Raw genomic sequence first — 18,850 nt, 5'->3', positions numbered from 1 at the left:
AAATGCATCCGGGTCTACCCCAATCAGAAGCCCTGGATGACACGGGAGGTCCAGCAGCTGCTAAAAGAGCTTGAACCAACTTCAAGAGGGGCATCAGAGAGGCCAAGGCAGACTACAGGAGGAGGATAGAGGACCATCTGAGCAGTAACAACAGCAGGCAGGTGTGGCAGGGAGTCCAGCATCTGACCAACTACAGGACCAACCTTGGAGCTGCTGAAGGTGACCCCGTGCTGGCAGAGGAGCTGAATACCTTCTTTGCCCGCTTCGAGGTCACAGCACCAGAGTCGGCACCGCTACACCATACAGCAGTGTAAACCTCACAGTTGAAGAGCATTAGGTGAGGCGCAAGCTGCGGGCCATCAACCAGAGGAAGGTGGCTGGTCCTGATGGCGTCCCAGGATGTGTGCTGAAGGACTGTGCAGATCAGCTGGCTCGAATCTTCACAAAGATCTTCAACCAGTCCCTGGCACAGTCCACTGTCTCACTCTGCCTTAAATCCTCAATTATAGTCCCCCTGCCCAAGAAACCTCACATTTCTAGCCTCAACAACTACCAACCAGTGGCACTCACCCCAGTGGTGAAGTGCTTTGAAAAACTGGTCTGTAGTCACATCACAGCAGCCCTGCCCCGCAGCCTTGACCCCCACCAGTTTGCCTACAGAGCAAATCAATCCACGGGGGACGCCATAGCCCTCCATACTGCACTATGCATATAGCATAGTATAGCAGCAGGGGAGCTATGTGCAGATGCTCTTTGTGGATTATAGCTCTGCATTCAACACCATCCTCCCTCACAAGCTAGTGGTCAAACTGGGGGACCTGGGGCTTCCACACACTATCTGCATGTGGATCAATAGCTTCCTCTCTGATCGCAGACAGAGGGTTAGAGTGGGCCACTACACATCCACGGCCCTAAGCCTCAGTACCGGCTCCCCCCAGGGCTGTGTGCTGAGTCCCTTGCTCTACTCCCTCTACACACACGACTGCTCCCCTGTTCATCACAGCAACACCATGGTGAAGTTTGCGGATGACACCACAGTGGTGGGGCTTATCCCCGGGAGGGGGGGACAAGGGTGCCTACAGAGATGAGGTGGAGCGGCTGTCAACATGGTGTAGAGCAAACAACCTGCTAAACACCTCAAAGACCAAAGAACTCATCATAGACTTCAGGAGAAAGAAAACAGAGGTACCACCACTAATCATCAACGGGGACTGTGTGGAGAGGGTGGCAGACTTCCGATTCCTGGGAGTCCACATCGAGGAGAGCCTATCCTGGAGCGTGAACACCTCTGAGCTGCTGAAAAAAGCCCTGCAGAGACTGTATTTCCTGAGAATACTCAGGAGGAACAACATCACACAAAGACTGCTGGTATCCTTCTACCATGCCTCCATTGAGAGCATACTAACATACTGCATGTGTGTATGGTACACCAGCTGCACAGCGGCTCAGAGGAAAGTGCTTCAGAGGGTCATCAACACCGCCCAAAAGATCGTCGGCTGCCCTCTTCCCACACTGGAGGAACTACACAGTTCTCGTTGTCTCAAAAAAGCCCAGAACATTATAAAAAGACACCTACCATCCCGGTCACTCCCTGTTTGAATTGCTGCCTTCAGGCAGATGGTACAGATCAATACACGCAAGGACAAATAGACTCAGACACAGTTTTTATCCAACTGCAATAATAACCCTCAATGCTGCTAAATAATGTGCAATACAAAATCTGACTGTGAAACAGACCGATGTAATGACAAAGTATGCATGTCTGCAGATGTATGCTCATATGGTTACTGTCTGTCCGTACTGTCTTTTTTTTTTATGACTGGGTGTGTTCGTAATGACAGGAAGTATGCATGTCTGTAGATATATGTTCATATGACAACTGTATGTCTGCACTGTCTTTTTTTGCAATGACGGTGTGTTTGACTGTGTGTTCATGTATGCTGCTAATACTGTTACATTTTCTATGTATTCTTTTTCACTTAAATTATATTTTAGAGACTCTATGAATGAGGCACTGACTGGAGAGCACTTTAAATTTCGTTGTACTTGTGACAATGATGATAAAGACCTATTCTATTCTATGTATAAAAATAGCAGTGCTACGAGGTGTAAGAGACAGACATAAATGATGGATATTGCATAGACCATGACCAAGATGGCGGCACGTGAACAACGCGAGGCTCAGCGTCTCTCCAGATTTTGTGAATTAGTGGTGTTTTATCTGCTCCTTACTGGACTGTTCATTCAGTATGGCACTGGTTTAACATCTTACAGCAGACAGGAGCTCTTGGACATTGGATCACGAAATTCCAACAATTTTATTGCCAATCTTCAACTCATCCTGGAGAGCTCCAGAACACCGGAGGCTGCTCACTCCTTCCAGCCGGGCGGAAGTGCTCGCAGACAGCGTCGGGACCGTAAACAAAGGCGGGGTAAGCGAGCTAAGCTAAGGCTAACACCGCATAGGCTCCCTTTACCCAGCATTTTCCTTGCTAATGTCCGGTCTCTGGTGAACAAAATAGATGAACTATGACTCTGCATCACCAACAATAAATGGATTATGGACTCCAACATCATGATCTTTACAGAGACATGGCTAAACAGCAGTATTCCGGACAGTGCTATTGAGTTAGCAGGACACCACACTTTGTGCAGATAGGACTGTAGATGGCACCGGCAAAACCAGAGGTGGAGATTTGTGCATTTATATAAATAGAGCTTGGTGTACAAACTCTTATCGCCGAGAGACACTGCTCATCTAATGTGGAGTTTCTCATGGTTAAGTGTAGACCTTTTTATCTCCTGTGAAGGAAATTTAGTGAATGAACATTCCTATTCTCTGTATTTCTGTGTCCTTGGCTCAAACGGATGGTGATAAGCAAGCTGTCTTGTTTATGTTTCATATCATGTTATGCCTGACCACGCATCCATGGTGCTTAATTGGAGCACACCGGTTTGGCTGCTTTAACAAAGAGCTTCTAACTTCAAGGCCAAGCCTCGAGCCAATTGCATGCAGATGCGAGCAGTAAGTGAATCCCTTTAGAGTATAATGGATAACAGCCACTGAGACACAACTCCGAGTGTGTACTCTCGGCATCACCTGAGGTGGTGTCTTTTTCTTTTCCTGTTTTATATGATCTACTAAAATAACTGAAAAGACAACTGCTAAGCGTTCTGAAGTGTTCATTAGAAGTTTCCATTACAATTTGGTGTCCCTGGGTGGGCCCTATGTGTCTGATCCTCGGACGATGGGACACTCCCAAGGCCACGGTGCAGAGCTGAGAACTCGGAAAAGAGACCAGACTGTCAGGGCTCACCGAACCAGTAAGTGATAACTTTGCATTCTTGTGTAAAGAAATTAGTGGAAACAGTATTTAAAGACTGATGTAAGAGATGGACAGAAATTTGTCCTAGTCAAGGAGGAGTGCTAAGCTGTGGTACCATCAATATGTTTGCAGAAATGGATAAAAAACAATTTTGAGACAATAAACCGCAAGTAGTTTATTGGGTTGTGTAAGAGAAAAATCCGCCTAAGTGACGACTGGGTAACGGCTCACCTACTTGAGAGAGTGAAGTAAGGGTGCGTGTTTCGACGGATTCACGTTCAGCGATTCGTAACTGGGAAAGAATTGACTCTTGCTCCCTTTGTTCTGTGTGAACAACTGGCCCATCATAGGAACGGGATAGAGAGGTTCGATCACGAAGTCGCCAAGACACAGCAGTATGCACGCAAAATATTAATGAATTAACAGAGTACTGTCCTCCTCCAAATTCTGAAACAGAGAAATAGATCTTGTACACATGCATGAGTTGTCTTTGAGGTTGTTGTGCTAAATGATACCTACTTTTAGCTTAAATGTCAGATAAATTGTTTACGAATAAGAACATACCTAAAGGATTATTGTGTCGCATTTCTGCACATAGTCCAACCTATTCTTCTTGTGATCCGAGTAAAAACTCAGCCACTGTTGTCACAACCTATTGATATAACAGTGTCCAATGGGGAACAGAAATGGTAAGTTAGGGAAAGAAAAGAAAAAGCAAGTAAGCCTGAGGCTACATGTGCTATAATAAGAATTGGGTGTTCCTATGACAGCCCAAACATCCAGTTTATGAAAACCTCGTATGGCAAGGATTGTTTGGCACAGTTTGACAAATGGGTAAAGGACTTAGGATTCCCTGAGAAGGGCAGTTTTAGTCCTAGGCAGATAGAACAGTTAGAAGAGTTGAAACGGAAAGAAAAAGAAGAGTCTGGAGATAATGTTAAAGTTCTTAGGGGACTGGAGGGCGTTTTCTGCATGGAAAGAAGAAACACTTGAGAGTACAAAAGAGAGAAATGACAAGCAGGGCTCTCACCCTCTTCTCAGTGTTTGAAATTCCAGATGGACCCTGATCTGGAGTCTGCCCCACCACCCTGACACACACTGCCTCCTCAGCAAGGTGAAGCATCACTCCCACAAGCGCCTCACCCACAGAAAGGGGGAGAAGTCGAGACAAAGCAAAAAAATGAGCCTCTGGAATCTCTCCCAGCCTACCAGCCGCCTCCAGCGTCAGCGCCTCTCCTCGCTTCTCCGTCACACACGAGATCCGGTCTTGCATATGGTGACAGAAGACACACCCTCCTGGACCTGACCACATGCTCACCAGTGGGTCCACAAGGCCGTAACCTAAAGTCTGAAGTCCTTCATCTTCCAATGGTGGAAGTGGCTGGAGCTGACAGCGTGCTTCTAGTCCACAGACCCCTCGACGACAGCTGACATGAAGGAAAGCATGGCTTCTCTTCTCAATGTGAGAGAGGTAGGAGGAAAGAGGTTTGGTAATGAGCTGTTGATATTTTGCAGAGAATTCCGGCCAACCACCCATGAACTTCGCCGCCTACTCATGACCAAGATGGGTATAGACTGGAGCAAGGTTTCCAGAGAGTGGCCGGAAACTGACCAGCGAATGACTACACCAGACTGGAGCGCGGCTGGCAATGGTGAGTACAGAGATACCATCGCTGCTTTCTATGCTCATCTGGACAGTGCCTTTCCCTTGAACATAGACATGACTAAGATCAGTATGTGTAAGCAAGAAGATGGTGAAGTGGTATCAGCGTTTCTTGCTCGTCTCACTGCCGCGCACAAGAAACACAGTGGCCTGACCAGGCCCGTGACCCTGGCTGCAGTGGAGGGCACTCCTGAGCCTCACCAAGATCGAGCAGTACCACTGTGCAGGCAGAAAGGCTGCTGAAAGAGAAGGAGAAGGCAAAGCCAACAAAAGAGATCAAGATCTACACGCCGCCACTCTCACTCTTCTCCCGACTGCTCAGCCTGGACAAAGAGGAAGAGGTCGAGGTAGGGGCCAAGGCAGGATGACCTGGGGTGACCCGTCCTGGATAAAAGGCGCAACCTGCTACCACTGCAATCAGAAGGGACACATTGCTCAAGATTGTCTCCACAGTAGCAAACAGAGGCCCTGTGAGGAATACAGCAAAGCAGACTGACGGGAGGACTCCGGGTACAGGCCCCGCACAGAGAACAGGGGAGGTAACACACACACCTGATGATACACATACACAGGAACATTCACATAACATTAAACACATTAGTAGCAACACCTGCATGCAACAGCAAGACTATACAGAAATGCCTGATACACCAGTCCAGATAGATACACCTGAAGTTGCATTAAGTTTGTTAAAATACACAACTACTCCCTTCTCTAAACTCCCCTGTATGCCCCTCACTGTATGTGGGCATGTGTTGACTTTTTAGTAGATTCTGGAGCAGGACACTCAGTCATACAACATGGGGTACTTCCAGTAGACCCACCGCTCAGCTCAAATTCTATTCAGACGATGGGCATCTCAGGATGACCTGTAACCGAAACTTTCTCAGGTCAACCTCCCGTGTAAAAGCGAGGGAGGAATAGTTACGTCCCACTCATTCCTCATATCACATACATGTCCAGTAAATTTGTTAGCACACGATTTAATGTGCAAATTAGGAGTAAATCTCACGTCCACTCCAGCTGGACTAACTATTGAAGTAAGTGAAATGCGCGGTGTGCAGTATGGTCTTGGAAGCCCTCTGTATGTGTATGTCTGGCAGCTCTGCTCAGATCAACTCACACAAACTCCCAAACACCTTGTACAGCTCGCATACTTGAACACCTCATCAGCTGACACAGATTATATGAAAGAGGAAGATTTGCATTGCACAGCACATGTTCACCAAGAGCAAGATGTTGAGTTTGAAAAGACTTGGTTTGCAGACCCCCATGCACGTGAAAGATTGACCCTCAAAACTACATATTGGTCTAAACATTGTTGCGCTGTGCAGGTCCAGCTTACTCATTGTCCAAACAGCTGCATCAATGTTCATCGCAGTGTTCTCAAACATGTTATACACGGCCTTGTGTCAGAGGACTCTGAGGTTGGCTGCTTCCAGCATGATTTCTTTGACATCGTTAATTCCATACCCCATGTCTCATTAGCAAAGCCACGAGCCTCCCATTGGAAAGACGTGGGGAAATGGGTCAAGAAGTGCACAGCCAATGGCAACGAATGGTCCCAAACAGAGGACCCTAGTCCCTAGTGTGTTGTTTTGCCAAAAGCTTGGGGTCTACAAACAAAGTCATGCTATGTGTGTGCACGTTAAGCACAGTGTAATATTAGCCACTGATGACAAGGGTCCTGGGGACCCCGGCCATAGTGGCCTGTTTGTCTCTGTTTCCACAGGCATAACTCCAGCAGAGGTGCACCCCAAATTGGCGGGAGTTCCAAATTCCGTTTGGGCGAAGGGTAAACATGATGTAGGCCTAATAAAGAATGCTGAACCAGTGGTGATCACCCCCAAATCAGATTTCAGGCCTAAACAGACCCAGTACCCACTCAAACCAGAAGCAATCGCAGGTATAAGACTGGTATTTGATTCATTGCTGAAGGCAGGTGTAATTGTCCCTTGCCAGGACTCTCCAGTGCGCACTCCTATTTTCCCAGTTAAGAAGGCAAGAAAACCGTCCCAGCCCGATGAGTGGAGGTTTGTCCAAGATCTGCAAGCAGTCAATGCTGCGGTTGTTCTGCGCGCACCTGACGTCCCTAAAGAGCGCGCTGCAGACCACACAAACTCTGGGATTGCCTGACCCCAATAAGCCATTTGTTCAAACTGTAGATGAAAAGATATTGTGGGGTATTCTAACCTCACCCTTTTGGTCCCACATGCTGTCTCCCTGCTTCTGTTGGAAAAAGACATCATGTTTGTCAGCACAGAGATGGTTAAAGTATAACACTGTCATACTTGATATGCTGAACATCATTGTGAAACATTGTGCTGTTCTGAATTCTGCCTCTCTTCTCGCTACAGAGGACGATGGAGAGCCACATGATTGAGCTCTGTGCCCTTATCGAGGCATGCAAATTGGCTGCAGGGCAATCTGCCAATATTTTTACGGACAGCAGGTACGCATTTGGCGTTGTGCACACAGAAATGTTCTCACTAGCACAGGATCTCCCATTGCACATCATAAACTGGCCTCTGAGTTGTTGGATGCTATTCTACTCCCTAGAGCCATTGCTGTGTGTAAGTGTGCTGCCCATACTAACAATACTGATCTTGTGTCTCAAGGAAATGCCAGGGCGGACACGACAGCCAAGTGTGCAGCCTCAGCTTCCAGTTCACCCTCTAACCTTGCTTTTCCTCAGGTTTCTACCCCGTTTACAGCTAGCGGACCTTCAGGAGCACTGCCACCCAGGACAAGAGACGAGCCTGGAAACAGGCCGGCTGTATCTTTGCAAACTCGGTCTGGGTTTGCCCCTCAGGCCGTCCCTGTCTACCAAAACACATGTTCCCTTTCTATGCAAAATTGGCACATGGGCTCACCCATGTGTCAAAAGGGGGGATGGTAGCAGAAGTAACAAAGAGATGGTTCACAAAGGGGTTTTCAAATTATGCTGCGAAATTTTGCAAGCAATGCTTGATATGTGCACAACATAATACAGGTCAAGGTATCAGACTAACTCAAGCAGCACACCCAATACCAGACAAACCGTTTGATCATCTCCAAATGGATTTCATTGAACTGACACCTAGTGAGGGAAAAAGGTACTACCTGGTAATAGCTGACATGTTTTCAAAATGGGTTGAAGTTTTCCCCACAGCTAAACAAGACTCAGAGGCAGTAGTCAAAGCACCCCTGAGAGACATAATTCCTAGGTGGGGTATACCTAGCAAAATCTCAAGTGACAGTGGAACACCCTTTGTTAATGCAGCCCTAAAGAAAATAGGAGCATTCCTCAGGATAGACCTGAAACAACATTGTGCCTACCATCCTGCCAGTGCGGGAGCAGTGGAGAGGGAAAATGGGTCCCTTAAAAATAAACTCAGCAAAACTTGTGCAGAAACAGGGCTAGGATGGACAAAGGTCCTCCCTGTAGTACTCACACAAATGAGGATGCAAACTAGGCCTAAACATGGGTTAAGCCCATTTGAAATTCTGTTTGGATGAATACCCAACACGGGGCTAGGGCCAGCCCAAGGAACACTGACGGACACCACACTGTGTGATGATGCAATGTTGAATTACTGTGTAACGCTGTCCTCTGCTTTGAAATCTATCCACAAACAGGTAAAAGAAGTGCTGCCCAAGCCTGCTGAGGGACCTCTGCATGATCTACAACCAGGGGATTGGATAGTGGTGAAGGACTTCCGACGAACCAAATGGAACAAGCCATGGTGGAATGGCCCATTCCAGGTCCTGCTCATGACCCCAACGGCAGTGAAGGTCACAGGCAGAGTGACGTGGATCCACGCTAGCCACTGCAGGAGGGTTCCTGAACTGGCTGAGCAGGAGGAACAGGAAGGCCTAAGTGACCCGGACGCTGACTAAAGCACGAGGAAGAAAGGCATCGCTGCATGGAACAGTGCGAGTATCACATCAAATCACGCACGCACCCTCAATAGGGAAGAGTATTTCAGTGTCTAGCCGATAGACAAGTCTTAGGGTTTCGAGTTTCCTCCAAGTCCCGGTGAGGTGGGATGAGGGCTGATAGGGCGTGCCCGCCCTCTGAGCACCAATACACGTCAAGAAGGGCAAGGGTTAACTCGGAGACCTAGTTAACATAAAATGAAGGGGGTAAATCATTATAAGCTAGGTCCAGTCATGGGCCTGAGGATCCTGATCCTGCTGGGGCTCACGGGAGGATTCGTGTGGTGGTCAATACAGGGACCCCAGGCTGACACAGAGTTGAGACAAGGGAGACATCCAACTCATAATCTGTATTCGCTCTAGCTTAAAACACTCATTTGTGGTTGTTTTCTGTTCTATTGTTTCCTGATCTATGTATATAGCTTGCTAGCATTGACTTAAGACATCCATGTCTTACAAAACAGCTTTAGCATTATCCCTGTACACTCAATGATGTGTTGTCGAATCTCTCCAGGAACTCTTACCACTGAAATTGTGTACATTTCTTTCTTTGCACGGTGGTGTAGTGGTTAGCACGGTCACCTCACAGCAAGAAGGTTCTGGGTTCGAACCCAGCGGCCGGCGAGGGCCTTTCTGTGTGGAGTTTGCATGTTCTCCCCGTGTCTGCGTGGGTTTCCTCCGGGTGCTCCGGTTTCCCCCACAATCCAAAGACATGCAGTTAGGTTGACGTGGGGCGGCCTTGGGCTGAGGTGCCCTTGAGCAAGGTACCTGACCCCTGACTGCTCCCCGGGCGCTTTGGTGTGGCTGCCCACTGCTCTGAGTGTGTGTTCACTGCTTCAGATGGGTTAAATGCAGAGGATGAATTTCACTGTGCTTGAAGTGTGCATGTGACGAATAAAGATTTCTTCTTCTTTAGCAATTATTATCCTGTAGGATACAAAGGGGGGAAATGTGAAGGAAATTTAATGAATGAACATTCCTATTCTCTGTGTTTGTGTCCTTGTCTCAAACGGCTGGTGATAAGCAAGCTGTCTTGTTTATGTTTCATATCATGTTATGCCTGACCACGCGTCCGCGGCTCTTAGAGCACACCGGTTTGTCTGCTTTAACAAAGAGCCAATGTCTAACTTCAAGGCCAAGCCTCGAGCCAAATTGCATGCAGACACGAGCAGTAAGTGAACGCCTTTGGAGTAAAATAGATAACAGCCACTAAGACACAACTCAGAGCGCGTACTCTCGACATCACCTGAGGTGGTGTCTTCTTCTTCTTCTTCTTTTTCCTTTCCTGTTTTATATGGCCTACTATAATAAATAACTGAAAAGACAACTGCTAAGCGTTCTGAAGTGTTTATTAGAAGTTTTCATTTCACTCCCAAGAGAGCTCACATCAGTTTTCGTTACTGCTGTATATACACCACCAGAAGCTAATGCTAAGCTTTCAATGGGAGAATTGCATGCAGCCATTAGCAAACAGCAGGAAATGCACCCAGAGGCTGCCTTTATTTTTGAGGGTGACTTTAAATCACTCCAACTTGAAGACAGTACTTCCCAGACTACATCAACATGTTACCTGCCACACAAGAGGAAATAAGACACTGGATCATGTTTACTCCAACATAGCTGGAGCTTACAAAGTTACACCCCTCCCCCATATAGGACAGTCAGATCACCTTTCTCTGTTTCTCACCCCCAAGTACTCACCACTCATCCAACGTGTGAAACCCATAATGAAGACAATAAAAGTGTGGCCATAGGGGACAGACTCTGTGCTACAGGACCAATTCAAACACAGACTGGGATATGTTTGCCATTCAAGCAACTTGTCACTCCCACACAGACATTGAGAGCTATGCTTCCTCTGTACTGGACTACATCACCACCACCATAGACAGCATCACCACCCAGAAAATGATCACCTTGTACCCAAATCAGAAACCCTGGATGAACAGAGATATCCATCTACTGCTGAAAGCCCACAACACTGCTTTCAGATCAGGAGATGTACAAGCCTACAGTACAGCCAGAGCTGACCTGAAGCGTGGCATCAAGAAGGACAAGCACTGCTAGAAACAGAAGGTTGAGGAGCATTTCTCCAACCCCCGATGTATGTGGCAAGGCATTCAGGTCATCAGCGACTACAAGTCCAACAACCCTTCCCCCCCATCCTCTAATATCTCCTTCCTCAACGAGCTCAACAATTTCTATGCTCAGTTTGAGAAGGACAACCAGGAGTCTGCATCCAGGGCAAGGCTGACTACAGACCACCAACCCCCATCACTGATGTTAAAGCAGTGCTGAACAGGATTAATCCACATAAAGCTGCAGGCCCTCATGGCATCCCCGGACGTGTGCTCAGAGCATGTGCTGGGGAGCTGGCGGGGGCCCTGATGGATTTATTCAACATGTCTTTGGCCCATGTTATCGTTCCGACCTGCTTCAAGACCACCTCCATCGTGCCAGTACCAAAACACTCCACTCCAACATGTCTCAATGGCTACCATCCAGTAGCACTCACCCCCATCATTACAAAGTGTTTAGAGGAGCTAGTCCTGACAAATCTCAAATCCTGTCTTCCCCCCCACCCTGGACCCCCACCAATTTGTCTACCGCAAGAACAGGAGCACAGAGGATGCAGTCTCCCTAGCACTGCACTCTGTCCTCTCGCACCTGGATAATGGCAAAACACATGCCAGAATGCTGTTCATAGACTTCAGTTCAGCATTTAACACCGTCATCCCCTCTAAGCTCATCACCAAACTCACAGATCTGGGCATCAGTGCTCCCATCTGCAACTGGTTGTTGGATTTTCTAACCAACAGGTCCAACCTGTTCATTTAGTCCATCACTGCTCCTCCACCCTCATACTAAACACTGGTGTACCACAAGGCTGTGTGATGAGCCCGTTCCGCTACTCCCTTTTTACTCATGACTGCAGACCTGTACATTACACTAACACCATCATCAAGTTTGCGGATGACACCACAGTGATAGGTCTCATCAAGGACAACGATGAGTCAGCCTACAGAGAGGAAGTGGACCGCCTAGCTGTGTGGTGCAGCAAGAACAACCTGCTGCTCAACACCAATAAAACCAAGGAGCTCATCATGGACTTCAGGAGGAATGCTGACACACACACCCCCATCCACATCAACAGTGCAGCAGTGGAACGTGTGACCAGCTTCAAATTCCTGGGGATCCACATCTCGCAGGACCTCACCTGGACAACCAACTGCTCCAACTTGCTCAAGAAGGCTCATCAGCGTCTCTTTTTCTTGAGGACTCTGAAGAAAAAACACCTCTCTTCAGACATCCTGGTGAACTTCTACCGTTGTACCATCGAGAGCATCCTAACCAACTGTATTACAGTGTGGTATGGGAACTGCTCTGTCTCGGACCGGAAGGCACTGCAGAGGGTGGTGAAGATCGCCCAGCATGTTGTGGGAGCCTCGCTTCCTCCTATTGAGGATGTCTACAGGAAGCGATGTCTCAGGAGAGCCATAATCATCATCAAAGACTCCTGCCATCTGCCACACAAACTGCTCACTCTCCTGCCCCAAACTGTTCACTCTCCTGCCCTCTGGAAGGCGTTACAGAAGCCTTCGGACCAAAACCACCAGGTTCAGGAACAGTTTTTTTCCTTCAGCTGTCTCACTGCTGAACTCCACCCCCCACGGCCCCCCCCCCACACACACACACACACTCATCAACAAGCACCCCCCAACAAACTGAATTGACTTGAACTGACTTCATTGCACTATCACTATTTGCACTACTGTTTATTCATATCGTGTTTTGTATATACTGCAAATATCTATGTATCATACCATTGCACTACAGTTCATTCATATTGTACATTTTCATTCATATTGCACATTTTGAACATACTGTAAATATCTATCCTATCATTATACCATTCCATACCCTGTAATTCCTGCACATTTATATTTATGTATACTACACTTATGTTATCTACTGCTATGCACTTCTGGTTAGATGCAATCTGCATTTCATTGCCTTGTACCTGTGACATGTGCAATGACAAAGTTGAATCGAATCTAATTTAATCTAGATGAAAATATGCAGACAGAGTGATGTTGTTCATATGTGCTTCAAAGTGTACCGTCAAGGATGACACCCAAACTCTCAACTTGGGGAGAAGGAGAAACTATGACATTATGAATAATCAGAGAAAAACGGTTAGATTTGGCCAAAGTAGTTTTAGTACCAACAAGGAGAACCTCTTTTTTTTTAATACACTGTTAAGTGTGAGAAAATTCGAGGTCAACCAAGATTTAATTTGCAGTAAACAAATCACAAAGAGAAGAGAGTGGAAGGGTGGAATCAATGTTGGTAGACAGGTAGAGCTGGGTGTCAGCATAATAGTGGAACTGAATACCACATTTCCTAAAAATGTGGCCAAGAGGTAAAAGATAAATAATAAATAGAAGGGGGCCTAAAACAGTGCCCTAAATAACACCACTTATAACTGGGCAAGACAGTGATCTGAAGTTTTTTCACTGAACTGTGTATGACCAAAGATATGATTTAAACCACGCAAGAGAGGTGGCGATGAGGCTAATCTCTCTAGAAGAATATTATGAGTGATTGTATCAAAGGCAGAACTTAGATCAAAGAGCACGAGTAAGGTTAACAGCCCAGAATCAGCTGCCATCAACAAGTCATTGTTGATTTCGACCAAAAGTTGTCTCTGTCCTGTGAAACAGACAAAACCCAGACTAAAATTGTTCAAACAAATGACCATCAATTCAGTCATTCATTCATGGCATTAAGCAGACACTCTTATCTAGAGCAGCCTGGGAAACAGTTGAGGGTTAGGTGCCTTGCTCAAGGGCAATTCAGCCATTCCTGCTGGTCCAGGGAATTGAACCAGTGACCTTCTGGTCCCAAAACTGCTTCGCTAACCATTAGGCCATGGCTTTCCCTCATCAATGAGGTGAGAGTGAACCTGAGCTACAACAGATTTTCAAGGTGTTTTTGACAGGAAAGGTAGATTTGAGGTTGGATGATAATTGTTCAGACTGTTGGGGTCAGCACCAGTTTTTTAAAGAATGAGTTAGCACAGTTGTTTTTGAGAGATGTAGGTACAAGACCACTAATAAGGGAGGAATGAATGACATCAGTTATTGCAGAGGAGTGGGAGGGTAAAACAAGCTTTTACCAAATGATGAGGAAGGGTTTCTGCTAGGGTTAGCATGGAAGAACTAAGGAGAGCTATTTAGAGAATGAAAAGTGGGAAGGCAGTTGGTCCAGATGATATACCAATGGAGGCATGGAGATGTTTAGGAGAGATGGCAACTGACTTTTTGACTAAATTGTTTAACCATCTGGGGTCTGAGGGCATTTTCTGGCACTAATGATTTTGGCATACTCTGATGTCAAGTTCAACAAATCTAAGCAGTATTTTCAAAGTCCTACGACTTTTCTGTATTCAGTACAAGTTCAGCTACAATAATATCCACATCGTATGTATGCCATGATTGTACTTCTTTAAAAAAAATAATAAAATAAAAAAGTAAATAAATAAATATATAGATAAATAAAATAAGAAATAAAATAAGAAATAACAGATTAATGATGTTGTAAAAAGCGTTTTTAGAACAGTGTGGGAATGCGTGAATAAATATTACCTTACATTGTGATGAACGGTTTTGGTCACGTGAGGTGATTCTGTTCAGCTTTAGGAATGTATCAAGCACAAAAACTTTGATCTGTTCCATTGATTTGGACAATTAAATGGCCATCAAAAAAATTATGTCCTATTGTTTTGGAAAGTGTGAGGATGCCTGAGGAGTGGAGAAGTAATATACCAGTACCAATATTCAAGAACAAGGGGGATCTCCAGTGCTGCAGTAACTATAGAAGCATAAAGTTGACCAGCCAGAGAATGACAAGCATTTAAGGTGGATATTGGATTGCACCAGGGTTTGGCCCTAAGCCCTTTCTTGTTTGCAAGGGTAATGGACAGGGTGACAAATGACATCAGACAAGAGGCCCCACGGACAATCATGTTTGCAGATGATATTATGGTCTGTAGTGAGAACCGGGAGCAAGTGGAAGAAAACTTAGACATGGAGGTATGCACTAGAGAGAAGGGGAATGAAAGTCAGTCGAAGAAAGACAGAGTACATGTGCATGAATGAGGGTGAGGACAGTGAAATGGTACAGCTAGAAGGAATAGAGGTGGTCAAAGCAGAGGAGTTCAAATATCTGGGGTCAACTGTACAAAGTAATGGAGAGGGCAGAAGAGAAGTGAAGGAGTGCGCAGGCAGGTTGGAATGGATGGAGGAGAGTGTCAGGAGTGATTTGTGATAGAAAGTTGTCAGCAAGAGTGAAAGGAAAAAAATGTATATGAGCAGTGATGTATGGTCTGGAGACAGTGGCACTGACAAAAAGGAGTCCTGGGTATGACATTAAAATGCATCCAGTGGCAAGGCCTCAGTTAGGGATAGCTGGGATTGTGGGGAATGTGGGGTTACCCCTTAGTTGCCATTTGCTCCCAGGCCCACTCTGACCCGAAGTGGTAGTACTTGCCAAGGGTGCCAACTATGGCTTAAATAGCTGACCTGGGCACATCATTTAAACTGAACCTATTTGCTGCCTTGCAAGCCGGTCTTGAGGATCAAAGGCTAGGCCCACCGTCTACAACTGTGGTTTGTGTCAGGAAGGGCATCTGGCAGTAAAACCCTAGCACCACTCCTTATTTACATGAATATATGTGTCCTCATGAGTTTCAGTGTATGGCTAGGGCGTCCCCTGGAGGCGACGCACACCACAGCCCTGCCACCTGTGGTGAGAGAAGTGGGCAAGGGACAGAAAGACATTTGAGAATTGCCACATGGAATGTCTCTTCCATGACAGCCAAGGGAAGAGAGCTTGTCGACGTTATGGAGAGAAGGAGAATTAACATCATGTGTGTCCAAGAGACCAAATGGAAAGGTCAGAGTGCAAGAGAGATTGGAGGAGGTTTCAAACTAATCCATGTCGGAAGCGATAACAGAAGAACTGGCATTGGTATCATCCTGGATAAGAACATGAAAGACCAAGTTATCAAAATTGAACAAGTCTTGCTTAAGAATTGCTTAATTGGTGCTGACCTTAATGGTCATGTTGGAAAAGAACAAGACCTGTTTGCTGGAGTCCATGGAGGATATGGTTTTGGAAGGAGAAATGAGGAGGGGAAGGAAATCCTTCAGTTTGCCCAGGGACTAGATCTTACAATTGTTAATACCAACTTTAAGAAGGAAGAACACCTAATAACATAAGAGTCACCCTCAAAAGAGCCAAATTGACTACATCATTACAAAAAGCCGTGAAAGAACATCAATCACAGACTGCAAAGTCATCCCTGGAGAACCATCCGTAAAGCAGCACCATCTCTTAGTTGCAGATATCAAAAGGAAACCAGCTCATAAGACCAGGAAACCACCAGTAGTGAAGAGGATTCGCACATGGAAACTCAAAGATCAGAAAGAACAATTCAATAATGAGGTGAAGAGAGAGATGAAACATGTGGAGAACATCACTTGGAAAGGGTTCAGCAACATCACAGTCGAGGCTCTGAAAAGAATGTGTGGAGTGACCAATGCGAAACACCAGAACATAAGAGAAACATGGTGGTGGAATAATGAAGTGCAGGCAGCAGTGAAAATCAAGAAAGAAGCATTCAAGACCTGGCAAGCAGACTTGAGTGATCAGGGAAAGAAACTCCTTTACAAGGAAGCCTGCAAGCAGACAAAGAGGAAAAGTAGCCACGGCAAAAGCAGAGGCAGAGAAACAACTGTATGAAGAGCTGGAGACCAAAGGAGGACAGGGCAAAATCTATCGGATTGCCAAGGTTAGGCAAAAGCAAAGACATCAATGAAGTCACATGTATTAAAGACATCAATGAAGTCACATGTATTAAAGACAAGAACGGTAAAATCATGGTAGAACAGGAGCAGATAAGTAAGCGGTGAAAAGAATACTATGAAGAACTTCTGAATGCTGAGAACCCCAAGTGATCCATTACCAGTGGCAGACCCAGTGGAAGGACCAAAGAAGGACATCACTCTAGATGAAGTGAAAGGAGCCATCAGAAGTATGAAGCCAAAGAAAGCAGGCGGGCCATCCCAGATCACAGCTGATGTCATCAAAGCACTAGATGAAGGGCCACAATGATTGTGGAAAGTCATAGGTGACATCTGGCAGAAGAAGAAAATACCATGAGAACTGAAGTCAAGCATTATGATATCCATCTACAAACAAAAGGGTGATGCCTTAAAATGCAAGAACTATAGACACATAAAACTTTTGGAGCACACCCTGAAGATAATCGAAGGCATTATGGACAAGAGGCTGAGAGAGGTCATCCAAATCAATGAGATGCAATTTGGATTTATGCCTGGGAGAGGCACAGTGGATGCCATCTTCATCCTGAGGCAAATGCAGGAGAAGATACTGGAAGGCAACAAGAAGCAATACTGGGCCTTTGTTGATCCTGAAAAGGCTTTTGATCGGGTACAAAGAGAGAGTTGATATACTGGAGCCTGAGGAAGAAAGGAGTGACTGAAGAAAACATCCAGATGGTGAAGGCGATGTATGAAGAGGCAAGCACTGCCGTCAGAAGTAGAGACCAATTGTCAGAGAGTCTTTTGAAGTGTGGGTCAGAGTATATCAAGGCTCAACACTTAGCCCCCTTCTGTTCATTACTGTCCTCAATGTAATAAGCCAAGAGAGTAGGCAAGGGTTGCCATGGGATCTACTGCATGCAGATGACCTTGTCATTTGTGTTAAAACAGAGGAAGAACTCCAGAGAGAAATTCTGAGGTTGCAAGAGTGTTCACTCTCAGCAGAGGGCTGAGAGTGAACACAGGAAAGACTGAAGTGATAGTGTGCAGCAAGAACAATGAGACGATCACTCTTGTTGATTGGCATAACATTAGCTTGAACCAGACAACTTCATTCCCGTATCTGGGGTCCACAGTCAAGTCAGGCGGAGAATGAGAGAGAGATTGAGATGAGGGTAAAATCAGTTTGAAGGGAAGTTCACACCTATCCTATGTGACAAAAAGATATCAGCAAAACTGAAGACCAAGATATACAAGACTGTAATCAGACCAGTAATGTTGTATGGAGCAGAAACATGGTCCACCAGAGAGAAAGAACTCAAGCTGCTTGAGAAAACAGAAATGAGAATGCTAAGATGGATAATGGTTGTCAGCCTGAGAGATCAGAAGAAAAGTGAAGATATAAGGAGTCAAGTCAAGTTTATTTGTATAGCGCTTTTAACAATAAACATTGTCGCAAAGCAGCTTTACACAATTTGAACGACTTAAAACATAAACTAATTTTATCCTTAATCTATCCCCAATGAGCAAGTCTGTGGTGACGGTGGCAAGGAAAAACTCCCTCAGATGACATGAGGAAGAAACCTCAAGAGGAACCAGACTTAAAAGGGAACCCATCCTCATTTGGGCAACAGCAGACAGCCTGACTATAACATTAACAGTTTTAACATGAAGTCAGTTTCGTTGATGTTATAAACTCTTCATTGATGGAAACTTGAGTGCAAAACTGTTCATGACAACTGCAGTCCTAAAGTTAGCAAGTCAACTGTAGTCCTCAGCCATAAAAGCATTACTGTAAGTGTCCAGAGCGTCTTCCAAGTGTGACTTTCAACTGTCCATATGGGGCCGTCCTCCACAGGAGAAATGCAATGAGACTCCAACCAGACACAGGGCACCAGGATGGCTCAGGCAGGTCCGAGGAGCAGAAGAGGTCAGCATCTCGGACATCTGGAAACATTTGGGAGTCCCTAACATCAGAGAGAAAGTGAAGGAAATGAGACTGCACTGGTTTGGACACATACAGGAGTGAGGGCTTCATTAAGCCCATCTATGAGAAGCCAGTTGAAGGAAGAAGGAGCAGAAGACGACAGCGGAGA

At 45.9% G+C, this 18,850-nt stretch overlaps 1 protein-coding gene across 3 annotated transcripts in view; it reads right to left on the bottom strand.

The window, feature by feature from the left end:
- The window catches only part of pdcd4a (programmed cell death 4a), a 138,547-nt gene that overhangs the window by 65,715 nt on the left and 53,982 nt on the right, over positions 1-18,850 (bottom strand). The gene's annotated exons all lie outside the window — the stretch shown is intronic.

The sequence above is a fragment of the Neoarius graeffei genome, chromosome 7 (assembly GCF_027579695.1).
Source record: "Neoarius graeffei isolate fNeoGra1 chromosome 7, fNeoGra1.pri, whole genome shotgun sequence".
Taxonomy (NCBI): Eukaryota; Metazoa; Chordata; class Actinopteri; order Siluriformes; family Ariidae; genus Neoarius; species Neoarius graeffei.
The sequence above is the reverse complement of the archived record's forward strand: the minus strand, read 5'-3'. Positions and strand labels throughout refer to the sequence as shown.